Genomic DNA, 16,020 nt, shown 5'->3' with positions numbered 1-16,020 from the left:
GTGGATATTTATATAAAATTTTATTTAAATCACTGTTGCAATTCTGTGTGTTTGCACATGGCACAATCTTAATGACATTACTTTGATTCTTAAAATGCGTTTTCAAATTTTAAAGGATTTTTAAAACCTTTCCAGAAGGTTTTAGAAGCAATGCAGGTGATCCTGCCTGAGGTTGTCCACTCCCCACTTTTCCAAGAGTTTTCAGTCTTCCCAAAGAAAACAAAGTTTCAGTGAAGTAAATCCCCAGTTTCCAAGGAACTGCTCCAAAATTCTCTTTATCGTTTGTTCTGCCAACACACCCTGGTAGGTGTTATATAAATGCACAGTAATCTTTGCCAACAAGGGAAAACAAAATCAGTTTGTTGGAATTTGTGGAGAAAAATAATTGGATAGAAATAAAATATTATCCTCAGATAATTTTTCTGATTTTTTTTTTCCCTTTTCCCCTTCCATAGCATCATTTTTTTTTCCCCTGGTCTTCCATGCAAGAGAATAATTGGGATTTGAGATGAGTTGTGCCTGTGTTGTTCCATTCTGGATTTTCATTTAAGTATCTCATAAAATCCCTGTAGGTTGTTCCAGTTTCTTGCCCTTTTCTATGCTAATAATAGGAGGGGAGAAAATAAACAATTAAGACAAATGAATTAATTCCTGTCTCAATACTGTGTATTAGGGAAACAGTTCAGGGGAACAAATGTACATAGATTTGAAATTTTGAATAAATATAAATAATAGTTACAGCAACAATAAAGAAAAAAACCGAGAGCAAGGGAATTAAAGTGACCTTGAATGCAGGTACATTATTACTGTATGGACACTGATTTTAATTTTTATTAATGTAGATAATGGCTTACATGGGCCTTATGGCTGCATTACCAGTGCTCTAAAATTTAATTAGATTTTTAGAGCAGCTGTTAATGTCTTCTGTAGGATTATATCATTCCGGGGAGTGTCAGAAAACTTCAGCCATTTCTTTAGGCTCAGAAGAAACTGAAATGAGGTATTTTGTCCACAAAACTACCCTGAATTCCTGAGTCTTTCTCATAACAAGCCATTGAAATTGCATTTATTTTATCCTTGCACTGCAGGGGATGGATAACACACTAAACCACAGAGAGAAAAAGGCTGGCTGGGAAATATTATAAAAAGGTTTTTAGGATTTGGAGGTTTGCTTCTTGCTTTGGCAGACCCAAGATTGAGAGTCAGTGATAATAATGTGGAAGAAGCCCATTTTTAAATGAACACAAGGCAGGAATAAATGTCCCCACCACGGTGGAATGTAAATGGAAGTGTTTTATTTTCATGACAAAAGAAAGAAAGGAAGAGTTGTGGGTTTTTTTGTTCTGTCCACCAAAAATATAATTAAGCTAGAAATGCAGCAGGATCAGTATTTTTGTATCTAACTCCAAGAGAAGAGAGAGAGAAGAATGTGCCTGCCACAACTTGGTTTTCACATCATCCCACGTGGATGTTTTGACTCTGCCAAGGAATTTATCCTTTAAAAACGTTGAATCGACCACCTGAGATGCCCAAGGCTTTGGGAACAGAAATGTTGTGTTCATTCATTTCGAGGTGAGTGCAGCAATGTCAGCTGCTCCTCCCCACTTAGCGTTGACAGATTCATTGAATAAATCTTAAAAATTTAATCTCCACTGCTTGGAAAATCGGGAATTTCTTGGATACCTCTGCTTTAGGTACTCATAGATTTTTGTTTTGTGTGACCACCCCCAGCTGAGCCTGAGGAGGTTTGGTGTAAATGTATTTTGGTGTAAATGGATTAAGGGATTTCTGTAGCTGCAGGGTGAGCCCCGTCCATAAATAGATCCAACACCTCTGGAAAGGGTCCCTGGCACCTGAGGACCTTTCCTGCATTTCAAATATAAATAAAAATCATTTTAAAATCAAAGAAATCTTCTCTGTAGTTAGCAGAATTTCCAAAAACATGGTTAATCCAAAAGAGCTTTTCTATTTGATGTTTAATAGAGCTGAGTTAATAATTCATAATTTAATGTATCTGATTAATTTTGCCTCTTTTTCTCAGAATGTCTTCAAAGCACATAACAATTATCTGAAATGTACTTATTCAAAATGACTCGGTGACCTCTCTTTCTAGATCACTTATTCCTGATTCAATTTTTCATAGCACTGCACAATTCCTATTGGCTATCATTCATTATTTCCCTGCTAATTGAGTAATCACAAATCCACTTAAAAAAATAAATAAGGAACAACCCTCTGGCAAGAAGAAATACTTAAAATTTATTAAAAATTCCTTTTGTCCAAGGCCTTGCTGCCTTGGTAAAATCTTCCTCCAGCTGAGGAAGACCCAGTGTTCATTTAAGAAAAACAACAGATAAAATCCAGGTGTCCTGGGAATTTGCAGTGCTTTTTTAATCCAAGTGATGATCTAACTCTATAAAGTGTATGAAGATAATTAACCTGTGCCAGCAGATGCAAAGCTCTTAATATCTTAATAGATTTGCATAAATATATTGCTAAGTGCATGTGTTTATTTCAGTAAAGTTCAGGAATTACACTGGAATTACACCAGGGCTGAGCTGTCCAACAGTGTCTGTAGCTCATTAGAGGCAGATTTTTCTCTTTTATTTCAGAATTATTTTTATTTTTAAAATATAAAAAAACCCCTTAGTAGTCAAATAGAGGCCTTAATGTGCTGGATTCATTAAAATTAAGGATTTTATTTGGCTGTTATCTCCCTTCCCCTCTCCCTGTCAGTCTGTGGTGTCATTTGAGGTGGCCATGCCAGCCCAGCAAAGCAGTTTGTTAATGAATTCCCCACAAATTAATTTCCTCCATTACCACAGCCTCGATAAACACGAGCAATTATTTGATGTGGACCAAAAATAAAAGAGATAATAACAACTGACTGGACTTCAGTTTGTGGAATTACAAGTACTTGTCTTCTGGCCTTTTTTCATTAAGGGCTCTTCTAAATGATTGCAAATAAAGGGATGGGGGAAAGCAGGAATTGCTGGATACAGCAATTTTAGGGAATAAAGGAAGGGGGGAAAGCAGAATTGCCAGATACAGCAATTTTAGGTTTAGGCTGTTGATTTGCCATAATTTTGTTCCCACATAACACTGAATTTTGTTCTATTAGACGTATTGATACCTTTAGGTGGCTTTTTTTCCTGGTAATTTGTAGTCACATTTTAATATTTGTTTCCTAAAAGAAGCTTTTTGTCTCCAAGTGAAGCAACTCAAAGGTATCAGCACCAAATCTGATAAATGGATACCCAATGGGTAAGGAAATTATATTGGCTTAATACCTCAGGCAAGTGAGATGCAATCTCAGCAACAGAATCCACAAGGAGCAGGATTATCATTTGAGGAAAAAAGGGATTAACACTTTTCCTGTAGCTCTTGGGGGGAGAGAATTTTCTTCAGTGCCTTTACGGAGGTTCAAAACCCCGTGTGAGGTGATTTTTTTAGTGTGCATTTCAGGAATATTTTTATTTATAGAAATTAATAGTCAAGGTTTATTAGTTCATGTGGCTTTGAGGGAAAATTTGGATCATGGAATCAGAGAATGCTTTGGGTTGGAAGGGAATTTAAAGATCAGGGACATTTTCCACTATCCCAGGTTATTCCAAGCCCTGTCCAGCCTGGCCTTGGGCACTGCCAGGGATCCAGGGGCACCCACAGCTGCTCTGGGCACCTTTGCCAGTTTATATCTGTATTTTTGTCAGCTCCCCCAAGGTTTTACACAGTGGCAGAGGTAGAGGAGTGATTCTTCCTAGGAAATTTAATTTGGTTTTAATTTAGCAACCTTCAGAATGTAATAGTAAAGTTTAAAAAGACAAACTTGGTGGCTGGGCTTTATCTGGGGATTTTAGGTTGGGTATTAATGGATGTCAAAAGAATCAGGGAATCACAGATTCAGAATGGTTTGGGTTGGAAGGGTCCCTAAAGGTAATTTATTTCCAACCCTATCCATGGGCAGGGACACCTCCCACTGTCCCAGGTATCCCCAAGCCCTGTCTGACCTGGCCTTGGGCACTGCCAGGGATCCAGGGGCAGCCCCAGCTGCTCTGGGCACCTGTGCCAGGGCTGCCCACCCTGCCAGGGAACAATTCCTGCCCAAAATCCCATCCAGCCCTGCCCTAGAAGGTATGAATTGCTGGGTAGAACAGCCCAGGCTGTCTTTGCCTGCCTTGTTCAGGTGCTTTGGGTCTGGTGCTGTGGGTCTCGTGCTCTGCTGGGAGTTGTGGCAGCACTCGGAGTGACCTGTGGACCTTGAGCACTGTCCCCACGGCCACCTCTGTCCAGGATTTTGGGATGTCCCTGCCCAGAGGAGAGAGCAGCACCTTCTGCTGAGCCCCAGCCCTGCTCTCCTGCCTCTGCTGCACAAAAATGCAGGTTTTGAGCACAGAATTTGGAATATTAACCCCAAAGACATGCAGATAGAAATAACCCCCCTCTTTCCTCTGTGTGATTTTGAGAAATAGAAGAAATTCCATAAGGGATCATAAAGCTATTTTTACATTAAATCTAACTGCAATAACTTCAGGTGTAATTGGATCATCTGCTGAAGGACTTCTTGGTGTTGTTTTTATTTATTTTAGGCAGCCTTCTTTAGGAAATGCTGTTCACAAAAGGCAGTGTCACGTAATGTTAAACAGAAAATAAATTTTCTGCGTTCACCTTGAGGGATTTTGGAAGCTCCAAATTATAAAAGCTGTAATAACTTCCATTTAGAAGGCTTTTGACAGGAGGGAAATGAAAAACGAGGAATGTTTCCACAGAAAGTTATTCCGGCTCATTTTTATAAACAAAACACACCAACTGTGTAAACCAGAAATAGCAACGTTTTCTTTGACTGCTTTTTCTGAATGCCTGGCTTCAAAATAATGAAGGACTTGTGGAGATGATATGCTCAAAGAAATTCCAGGAGCCCACACAGCTCCCATCTGCTTGGAGCAGAAGCACAGCCTGCATCAGACATTAATAACAATGTTTAGCTGGGGGGAAGAAGGGAGGATATTTTGGGCCAGTTTAGGCTGAAACTGTGGCTTAATTTGGCACTGAGTGTGAATTTGGTTATTTGGAAAAGCTAAAAATTCTGGCTGGTGAAAAGTGAATTTTGCTTTGAGTGGGATTTTTTTTGGGGGGGGGGTGGGGGTTGGTTTGGTTTTTATTTTTGGTTGTTGCTGTTTTGTTTTGGGGCTTTTTGTTGGTTTCTGTTTTTTTGGAGGGGGGCTTTTTGTTGTTTTCTGATTTTTTTTTTTGAGGGGGTGGGATTTGAGGCTTTTTTTGGGCGCATTTAAAGAAATTTTTTGTGATACTTTCCCTCATTTCCAGTTGAGCCAGAGTGAGTGGGATAGAAGGATTTAAAGCAAATAGTATAGGTTTAAGAGGCTAATTACAATAATCCTACTGTAAACTTCCTAATACTCTTTGGAGGGAGGAGTTTTCTGCCTTTTTGCTGCAAACTTTTACCATTTGAGAGTGCCTCAGCCCATCAGCCCCGATATTGTTCTGGGCAAGGTCAGGAGCATCAAGTGTGCAGGTAGTTTGTAATTGGCTGTCTGCAGAAAACAGCAGGGAATTCAATCTATTCCCTGCACTTGGATGAACTAAAGCAACACTCCACGGAGCCACTGGAGCATGGAAAGGTTGCTAATTTCTCTGCAGTAATTATTGCAGGTGTGCCCCGCTCCTATCAGAGGGGACACTTGGCACTTGATGAACTTAAATGTTACTAATGGCTTTTTTCCCTATTAATAAACCGCATTTTGACATTCAGAGACTTTGCTTTACACTAGGGGAAGGACAGCTTGGAAAACCTCAAAAAAGTTATTCTGCTAATCAGTGATGTTCTTGGGAGCTGGGGATAATTCCAGCAAAACTGCCTGAAATGTGTCAGGTTTTGTTCAGGGGAGTTGTGCTCTTACCCTGTCGGTGGGAGAGGGGAGTAAAGACGTGGACAGCTGCAAATCCAGAGTTTGAAGGTGCTTGGAATTCGTGTGCTTTGAGAGAAGGAGTCACTTCCACTCTGGTAATAGAAAATTATTGCTCCTGAGAAACTTAAATGCCAGAGAATTCAGATTTTGGTGCATGAGGAGGAGAGGGAAGCCGAGGCACAGCGTTGTCTCTTTTGAGATTCATTTTTAATCTGCTAGCCATCATTTCCTGGGTGAAATCTCTTCCCTCAAACCATTGTTTCTAATTTTCAGAGTACTTTGCATTTGATACTCTGGTAATACCCCTCTTTCCTTCCTACAGATGACACTATCAATTCCATCAAGTTATATTGAATCATGGCAAATTCTCTCCATCTCAGGCATAAATTAATGGCTGTATTTTCCTCATGTAATGGATCATAAAGAGGAAATCAGCTGCAATCTACTTATGTGATGTAACCTGTTCAGAGGTCTTGCTTTTTTATTCTTATTTTCAGATAAACCAGTGGTAGCTAATGAACTGGAATTGCTGTCCTGAGATTTTGTCATGTACACCAGCTCCATTACCTGAAAAATATTCATTAACTGTGACTTTGCATCTTTGAGTTCTTCTTTTAGGTGTAGAACATCAAATTAAGAGACCTTTACACACTTCAGCAAATAGAGACAAGGAGATATTTTGTGCTTTGTGCTTTGTGGGTTGTGTTTAGGTGGGATTTGTGTTGGTCCTTCAGTTTATCCAGGCTGAAATGTGGTTTCCAGCAGTTCCAAGGGCTGGCAGCTCCCTGGCTTTGTGCTCCCTGTCCAGGGCCAGGCAGGTGACAGAGGTGACACAGTTTGACCTGAAATACTCTGGTTTCTTGGTGTTTGACATTCAGACATGTAATAAAACTATTTAAAATGCTTGGCAGTGTAGTATTAGAACATGCTCAGTGCCTTAATGTGGCAGCAGCTCTGGCTGTGTTTGTGACTCACGGCTGCTTTAACTGATTTTATTTTGTGTTGGAGAAACTGTGGGCAGGGCAAGATCTAAAACAGCTTTCAGGAAGCTTTCTCAGCCTCTGGAAGGGGTTAATTCTCACTGGCCTTTGCACAAGCACAGGGCATTGCTGGTTCTTAGCTCCCCACCAACATTCCTATCACAGCTCCCACTGCTTTCCTTGGAGCCTCTGGGGTGTCCCTTGACAACCTGCAAAATGAGCTCTGGAGGGGTGGGAGTGGGTGGTGGCACGGGGTGAGTGTAGTTGGGGAAAAAAGCTGTGAAAATTCACAGCAGGAGCAGCCTGGAGGTACCAGAAATCCTAATTTGAGCCGTGTGCTTGTGTAGGCAAAGCTGCTGATCCTGGCCTGGCTCAGGGGGTTAAACCCAGACTCAAGAGCCCCAAGCGAGGCAGGTGAAGCTTGACCTAAGGCTGTGACACGAATTACCATCATTTGACCCCAAAATAATGTTTTTAGCATCTATTTATAGCCTGGTTTTGTGTTATCAGGTTTAAACCACTGATGCTTCCACAGGGAATCAGCTTCAAGGTGAGAATTTCAGCTTTGCCGCAGGCAAAAAGTGACCAAGGCTCAAAATCTTTTCTGAGTTATTGGCTGCAAACAAAATGTCCAGGTAGGACAAGTGAGAAATCGCTGTGCTGTGTTTGATGTCAAAAGGCACAAGCAGGGAGTGTCTGAGTGGTGCAGGGTGGGATTTCATGCTTTGTTGTTCCTCAGCCTGCTGAGTTTCCAGGGAAAATGTGGGAACCCAGCACATCCCTCTGGCTGCCCTGGCTGCTCCAGACCCTGTCACCAAGTCACAAACACCTGTGGCTTCCATTTTAGCCTCTGGAAAAAGCTGCAAACTCTGTGTGAGGAATTACAAGGCACAAGGGTTTGAGTAGTGTGGGAGTTGAGTTAACACAGGGTGAAAAAGTAGAATTTTGGGGATTTTAGAATGGGGTACAGGGGACAATATGGAGATTTGGGCATGTCCTGACCTTCTTCTCCTTCTCCTTGCCCTCCATGCCTTGCTGTGCTGGTGACACTTTTCTGTTGGTTTAAGGCACAGACACAGTGCCCAACAGAAATGACAGATATTGGCACGTTATTGCAAACATGGCCCAGGCAGTTTTTGGTATAAAATGCAAACACCGCCCTGAGGGCAGACAGAATGCCATGGCCGAGCTGCTGGCCAGAGCTCAGCAGGGCAGAGAGAGAATGTTCTGGAGAAGGGAAAATAAACAGCCTTGAGAAGCTGATCCTGCACACTCAGACTGCTCCTTTGGCTGCAGGGCTGGAGAAGGAGGATTTTACACTCCTGGGGTCAGCCCAGCACCCAGACCCCGAGAGGAAAAGGCACTTTCCATTCTCCTTAGCTCTGCCAGGGCACCGAGCTCCAGCTGGGAGCTCTCTGGTGTCTCCACTTCCATCAGCAATAAAGAATCCACAGGGCAAAGACAACCTTCATTTCAGCTGGGAACCCCCTGATGTGCCAGGGGTTCCAGGCAGCCCCTCTGACCCTCAGGACAGGAGATCTGCAGGCTGGAAAAGTCTCCATGGAGCCTGGGACAGAGAGGAGGAGAGCTGAGCAGGATCTGCAAAATTTGACAGTGGAGGAGAGAGATTTTGGAGAATGAGATGTGCAGGACCACAGGATGTTACCTCAAGGAGGGGAGACAGGTCCAGTGCTTGGATATTTTCAGGGAAAGACTGGTAAGGAGTTGCCACCCATCAGAGCTGGAGAAAATTGAGGTATTTTGGGGGAAATGACTGGGGAAATGGCCACAGGTTTACTGCATTTGAGATTGTACTTTTTTTAAAAAATAGGATGGCTTTTTGTTCCCCTTTCTTTGATGTTCCCACAGGATATTCCAACATTCCTGCAGCTCATCAGAAGTGCAGCAGGATAAATCCTAAGTTATATCTCCTGTCCCATCCCAGTAATTCAACACAATTTACCTCACGTCTTCTCCAGCTCCAGTTCCTGCAGTTTTGCATCATCCCGCTGGGATAAAATCAGGAGAACCGAGCATGCACTTTGTAACACTTCCATCAGCCCTGAACGTGTTCCTTCATTACAAATCTCAGTATTACAATGCAAATTAGCACCGTAATTAGTTTTGTTATGTGTGTCTCTGGCAAACAGAGAAACAAAAAAAATAGAACCTGGAAAAATATTTATAAATTGAAATTGTGAGCTGGTATTTTAAAAAATGCTTTTAAAATGTTTTTTAAAATGCTAAATTTTTTCACAATATCCACTTTGTGCTCTGGGTGATTAAAGGTTATTTTGCAGCAAGTCCAGTGATGTATTTCATCAGCAGAATTGTATTTATTTATTTTATTTCCTTTCCCTTTGCCACTGGGGAGGAAGGCTCCGAAAGGAGAGGGATGTGCAAACCAGTCTGAGGGATTTCTGCACAGTTCCCCCTCTGTGGGTAAAAGAAGAATTCATGTTTCACATCTGCCAATCTGACTTATTTCAGGAGCTTTAAATATTTCTAATAACTTCTGGGGATGGGAGATTTGTGGATTTTTATGAGTGCTAGGAGAGAGTTGACTGAATCAATGACAAAGGCAGCTCCAGCTGCTCTCTGGACTTGCTTAGGAGCCAAACTCTGTAATTTTTACTCCAAATTTGTTGCTGTTTAGGAAAACTTGCAGGTGTGGATGCTCTGCAGGTTGTTGCTTTTCCACATTGCCCTGACTCCAAGCCGTAGTTGTGGGAACTTCCCTTCCCAGAGGATGCAAGGCAGGGCCAGAGGAGGTGGGCAAGGCTCAGTGGCAGTGTCCCTGCAGGAATTCACCTCTGCAGAGCACACAGGGCTGCAAAGAACACACACAGGAGTGCTTTCCCAGCAAGTTCTCCCCTGCAAAGAGCTGTGGAGATAGGCACAGGTCAGGTCTTTGGAGATGTCACCTCCTTTTATCCTGCTGTGGTCCCTAAGGAATGACCCCAAAACACAGAGAGGCAACTCAGGCATGGAATTTTAGAGGCTTCAGTTCCCTCCTCACCCCTGGACTTTGGCAATTCAAAGACCTGAAGCAATTAAAGTGTCTGTAATTACCCCCAACAGCACATTGAGCAATCACTTACCCCTCAAACACTGCAGTCAGCAATCTCCTCTCGTGCAGAGGCTGAACAATTCATGTCCCAAGGTCTTGTTGGCCTGGAAAAGTGAGCAGAAGTGGTTCCATAGGAGGTCACTGTGGACCAGTTCACAATCCCTGCACAGCCCTGGTGGGTGGGAGGCAGCAGCAATCCTGGCTGGGACCCCAGGGCTTTAACATCAGCTTCCCTGGCAATGGCTTTTAGGGGTGATGGAAGCACCTGAGTGTCACAATATCATAGGAGTGGGGCATGGGCACCACCTCTGGGAATTGATAGCTTGGGATTCTTGGAGGAAAAGGCACAATCAATAATAATAATCAATTATTATTAAATATTCATAATCAATATTCAATAATAGAAAAGGGACAAATCATTCAAATCTTCACATTTTGAGATTTGCTGGCTTGCAGGAGCTGTTCCTTTGGCTTTGCACGTCTTATTTATTCTCTGTTCTGAAATGTTTGCAGATTGACAAACTGCACTCTTTGGTGTGCTGGAGTGATGAACCAGTTCTCCCAGAAGTTCAATATTTTGTGATCATCTCAGGAATGTGTTTGTTGGGGTTTTAATGGCAGAGAAATACAGGCAGCATTAAGAGGATGAGCTGCACTGAGCATCCCTGCTCTGCCTTTGATGACTCTGATCCATTTGGGAAGTCAACAAAGATGGAAGAGAGAATAAATCTGCCCTTCCATGGCCGTCTTTATACAGTCTAAAATAACACATAGGGTAATTTTCCTTCTTTTTCTGAAGCTAAGTGCTTTTTTGTGGATCTCCAGCCTGAGTTTTTCACTCCTGCAGTACATACTTGGAGCTGATAGCGCTCATCTTTTATGGCAGAAATTGCTGAAGCTGAGTAATTAAAGTTATTCTTGACTTCTCTTATTTACTGGAAACGACTGAGCTGAATCATAAAAGACTGAGGGTTGTACTTTGAATGGTTTCCTGGATACTTTGCTCCTAGCAAGTAATTCCTTAATGGCAAATCCACAACAACAACAAATGTTCTGGAATGGAATCTGACACTCGACTTGTGCTCTTTATTCCCTGCAGTGATCCCTGGTGGATGTCCACCAAGGAAGTGCTGCTTTGACAGGGTGCTGTCCAAACCTTTTCCACGCATTTGGCATTCTAAATGTTAAAATATTATTTAAAATCTACTTTTGTCATTAAAAAAAAATAGAGTCTTGGCTTCTGTAACCACCTCATCCTTCTTTTTTTTTTTTTTTTTTTTTTTTTTTTTTTTTTTTTTCTGTGCACTCCACAGCTTCACCTTCCCATCTTTTGCAGGCTGGAGCAGGTGCAATGTGAGTGCACCAATTTACAGGCAGCACAGTCATTCCCTGTGGTGGCAGATATGAAGTGAAGTGAAATTCACAAATATGGGTGACTAAATTAAAAGAAAAAAATATTTTCCTGAAGTGGGGTCCCTCTAAACTGTCCCCCTCATTTTGGCTGAGGTGGCTTAGCTTGTGTCCAAGAAATAAGAGCTTATTTTTGAAAAAAAAAAAAAAAAAAAAAAGCTATTTTCTGTCCAAACTGAACTTTTGTGAAAAACCAGTTTTCTGAGCTCAGCCTGGAGGATGTTAAGCCATTTAAAAAAGCACAACCACAGATTGTGATGCTCTGTATAGTTTATTAATCACAGAGGTGGGTTTTTTTTCCCCCTCACTTATTTTTCAGACTCTCAGAAGGGTTTGGGTTGGAAGGGACCTTAAAGATTATTGAGTTCCAACTGGATATACACCAAGTCCCAAATTGGTGTCATTTATTAATCACAGAATCAGCTTTTCCTCACCTGGATTCCTTAATTATTTTTGTTTTAATTTCCTCACTGTAAGACTCTCCAGGAGTACAGGCTCCTTCAGGCAAGGACAGAAATGTCACTGCAAAGCTGATTTGCTCCCAACTGGAAAATCTACCCTTGATCACAGAGACAAAAACTGAAAAACAAGAATTTGGAAAAACACGGCAGTTTTAGCAAAGTTTGCTGGGTGTAAAGTTGCTTTTAGGGGAGGGTTTTACTTTTAGGAAAGGAATTATTTTGCTTTATACAGGAGGGGTGTGGGAGGGAGCACACCCAGGGTGATGCTGCCTAGAGAAAGAAGCAGCTCCTGGAGAGCTGTCCCCAATTTCGTGGTGTTTGTGATAATATAAATAATTCCTGTCTCCCTCTCAGCCTCCCCAGGCATTGCTCCAATATTGGGAACATCCATTGCTTTACCCAGCCTTACAAAATAAGGGGTTTAAAACATTGTTAGATGAGATTGCTCTGGTTTGTTCAGTGGCTTCAGTGTTTCCTTTTGCATCCCTTAATGCAGTTTTTTCCCTCTTTTCTCCCTCCTCTCCCAGTGCTCTCTATCACAGGATCCATCAGTTCCCATTTTGGTGATGGTCCTTATACATATGGAATGATTTATTGATGAATCCCTGCTCTCTTTGCAATAACATCTCCTGAATTCCACCCTAAAGGAGTCATTGAGACATCACACCATTTAAAGTTCCATGTTTTCCTGCTGTTTCCAGGGGGATCCATCCCACCAGGGACAGACAGAGCTGGAAGGAATCCTGTTTGCTAATTACTGCCACCATTGAGAAACAAATCTGAGTCACAGGGCAGCACAGTGAGTCCAACCCAAGGAACAATAAAATCTCAGTCTGTGGAATTGCTAAAGAAATGAAGACTGAGTAGAACTTGAAGGCAATTAAAGCCTTTATTTCCATTTTATTATGGAATAAATACTCCAGGATATTTTCATTTGCTTCACTTTTTGTTTGCTCATGGGCTCTGCTTGTTAATGTGACTGGGATGTATGAGAACTCCTTAATTAACCTGTTTTTGTGGGCATCTCGTGGTTTCTATGAAATGTGTGTGCTGACAGCTCTGGAACAATAGTCCAAATAGAAATGACAGATTTGTAAGCATTGGCCAACTAAAAACTGTTCAAGAAATGCAGTTTTTGAATTATTGGACCAGGCTTCTCTGCAAATTGGAATTCAATTCAGTTAATTGAATTCACTGGATCTATGGCAATTTGCATAAAGTTATAATAACAGCGTGGTTATCATTGTAAAAGCTGCAGTTTTGGAATCTTACATTAAAAATGGAATAATAGAATTTTTATTTTGTGATAGCCAAATGCAGAAATATCTAAATGACATGGGGACAAAATTGAAATACATATTTTGCTCTCAGTTACAAAGAAGCTCATATTCAACAGTCCTGGGCAGCCTCTTGTGGAGGCTGTGTGGATTGGATGGAGGAAGGGTGTTGCTCTGTTGGTCCATCACACTCACTCCTGTCCTGCAGCTTTGCTTTATTCCAGTTTATGTTGCATAAAGTAAAGAGAGCTTTTGCTGAAGGCCTGGAAGCAATTCCTTAAAGCAGGGATTTGCTCTGTGCTGAGTCTGAGATCCGTGTCCTTGGGCATCCTCTGGTTTGGGGATGAGCTCTGCAGGTGTTCTGTGGGTATTTCCTGCAGCAAATCCCCTTCCAGACCTTTCCTCCCCCATTTCTCCTGTCTGAGGAAGCTGTTGGGGCACATCCAGGGCAATAAACTCAGTCCCTCCACTCCCTGTGCTTTGTGTCACTCCTGGGGCTGTGCAGGGGTTCACAAGGACCCTGAGGAAAGAATCTGTTTGCTTAAAGATAAATTATTTGTTATTAAATATTTGTGTATGTTGACCTTAGGAACTGGTGAATGTGATAAATATCTGTAGAGCAATAAACCTGCAGGCTGGAGAGGAGGAAACATCTGTCCAGCTGCCCTCACTGCGAGAAAATCCTGAGAAAATGGTTTCTGTTGGGGTCTTTGAAGTGGAGACTTCAAGAAGAGCCTGGTCCACAAAGTTTAAACAGAGATGAAGTAAAGGTTTAGGCAGAGGGAAGCAAGGTGGTGTATTGGAACCCAGGACATCCCTCTGGCTGCCCTGGCTGTCTCCAGACCCTGGCAGGGGGCTCAGAGACCTTGGCACAAAGTCACAAACACCTCTGGCTTCCATTTTAGCCCATGGAAAAAGCTGCCAACTCTGTGTGAGGGATTACAAACCACAAGGGTTTGAGTAGTGAGATATTTGAACTAACACAGGGTGGAAAAGTAGAATTTTGGGGTTTTTAGAATAGGGTTCAAGGGGTACAAGATGGAGGGATTTGGACGTGTCCTGGCCTTTATCTCCTTTGTCTTGTCCTCCGTGTCTTGGTGTGATGGTGGCACTTTTCCATTGGTTTAAGGTAGAGATTCACTCTAACATAGATTATAGGAATTGGTGAATATTTGCAAACACAGACAGGTAATTTTGAGGCTATAAGGTGGGAGCTGCCCAAGGCTCACAGCAGACTGCCATGGCCTCCTTGCTAGGCAGAGCTGGGTAGGTCAGAGAAAGAATGTTCAGGTAAGAAGAAATAAATAACCTTGAAAGCACAATCGGAGCATTCCAGGCTCCTTCTTTGGCTGCACTCGGGCTAAGGAAGCAAAGACTCTTTACAGTCTCGGGGTTACCCTGACCATCAGAACCCTGAGAGAGAAATCCACAGTGGTGCTTCAGTTCCAGCCCTGCTTCCCTGGCCAGCCCTCAGCACAGGCAGCATCCTGCTTCATGGCAGCCTTCTCCACCATCTCCTGCAGAGCCAGGACCCGAGGCTGTGAGCAGGGCTCCTTCTGCCCTTTGCTTCCCTGGGAGTGAGGATGCTCCCCTGGCAGGAGGTGCTGCTCCCTCCCTCCAGCACGGCTCAGCTGCTGCTGCTCCCCAGGGATGCAGGGAGAAGCCTCCTGCACATCCCAGCTGAGGGCACAGCAGCAGGGACGTGCAGCTCCTGCATCCCTGGTGCCGCCCAAGGGGTTCTGCTGTCTCTCAGAGCATCCCTGGACACCCCAACTCTCCTCCCCTGGCTGCTCCTGGCATTCTTTGCTGCTGAGACAGAATCCTCTGCTCAGAGCTCAGCAGTTCTGGGCTTTTCTTTTAGAGGAACAGCATTGATTCTTTAAGGAAATTGCCTCTCCTCGGGACCAAACAGTTTGTGCAGGAGTCAAAGATCTCCCCGTGCAGGATGGCACAGCGTCACCTCGGAGCCAAGCAGCAGTAAAACTCTCCAGGAGGAGCAGGAGCAGCTCAGCCAGGTATAGCAGGGACAAAAAGAGGAAAAACTATCTGGCATAAATAGAATTTATCTGGCTAGTTCATTCTCTGGTAGAATATAGAAATTATTTGTGGAGAGAGCAGCTTTCATTATGGGGTTGGACAGTGCCTGATGCCTTTCACCATGCTTTCAAACTTCTGAGCTTTGTGGCTTTAATATTAATTTCTTTATTTTAAATGCTGACAAGTGAATTAAGAGAAGGATGTGCTTTGCCCAGGAAGACTTTTCACATTGCTTCCTTGGAGCGTTATGAAAGCAGAAATCAGAGTTGTGGGTTAAATGGTTGAAACCTTTAAGTATTTGCTTTTATTCTTAAAAATACTTCAAAAATCGATGTCTGGGGGCTGCAGCACTCCCTTCTCCCTTGATCCACGTGCTGATCCTTCCTGCAGCCTCCTGGATGGCTCTGGCCAGGAGCAGCAGTCGATAGCTCTAAAACCAGCCTCACATTTTGGGTCTTGCCCTGGTTTTTGCAAGGCCTTGCAGTTCCCAAGTGCTTGTCGTGACATTGAGGATTGATAACGGTGAGAATCCGGGGCAATGGATTTTTGGGGACGTTGTGTGGCCTTGGGAAATGCCACTCTGCAATTCCATGTGCCTGTTGCTCACTGGGCTTAACGTTCTGTCCCTGGATTTTGGGCTCTTCTGGCTAAAGCTCAAAACTTTGGAGCTGGAATGGCTTTGATTTGAGGAGCAGAGGAGCTGCAGGAGCTGCAGGAAATCCTGCAGACGATTTCTCTGCAGACAGTTTTTGTCCTGGACAGGCACTAGATGAAAGCAGAGAAAAGCACAGCATGGAAATGTCCCAGGGTGAGGACAGGGAATGTTCTCCTTGGATTTGGCTGGGGAGAACATCCCAGGAA

At 43.0% G+C, this 16,020-nt stretch overlaps 1 protein-coding gene across 4 annotated transcripts in view; it reads left to right on the top strand.

Moving 5' to 3' along the window:
• The window catches only part of LOC100224263 (contactin-4), a 264,263-nt gene that overhangs the window by 104,444 nt on the left and 143,799 nt on the right, over positions 1–16,020 (top strand). Inside the window, exon 3 of one of the 4 annotated variants that reach the window (XM_030283446.4) lies at positions 12,547–12,644. The exons of the other annotated variants lie outside the window; for them this stretch is intronic. The gene's annotated coding sequence lies outside the window, so the exon portion shown is untranslated. The remainder of the gene's footprint in view (positions 1–12,546; positions 12,645–16,020) is intronic. 4 annotated transcript variants of the gene reach the window in all.

Source organism: Taeniopygia guttata, chromosome 12 (assembly GCF_048771995.1).
Source record: "Taeniopygia guttata chromosome 12, bTaeGut7.mat, whole genome shotgun sequence".
Classification (NCBI taxonomy): domain Eukaryota; kingdom Metazoa; phylum Chordata; class Aves; order Passeriformes; family Estrildidae; genus Taeniopygia; species Taeniopygia guttata.
Note: the sequence above shows the minus strand (reverse complement) of the source record. Positions and strands in the feature narration are given on the sequence as shown.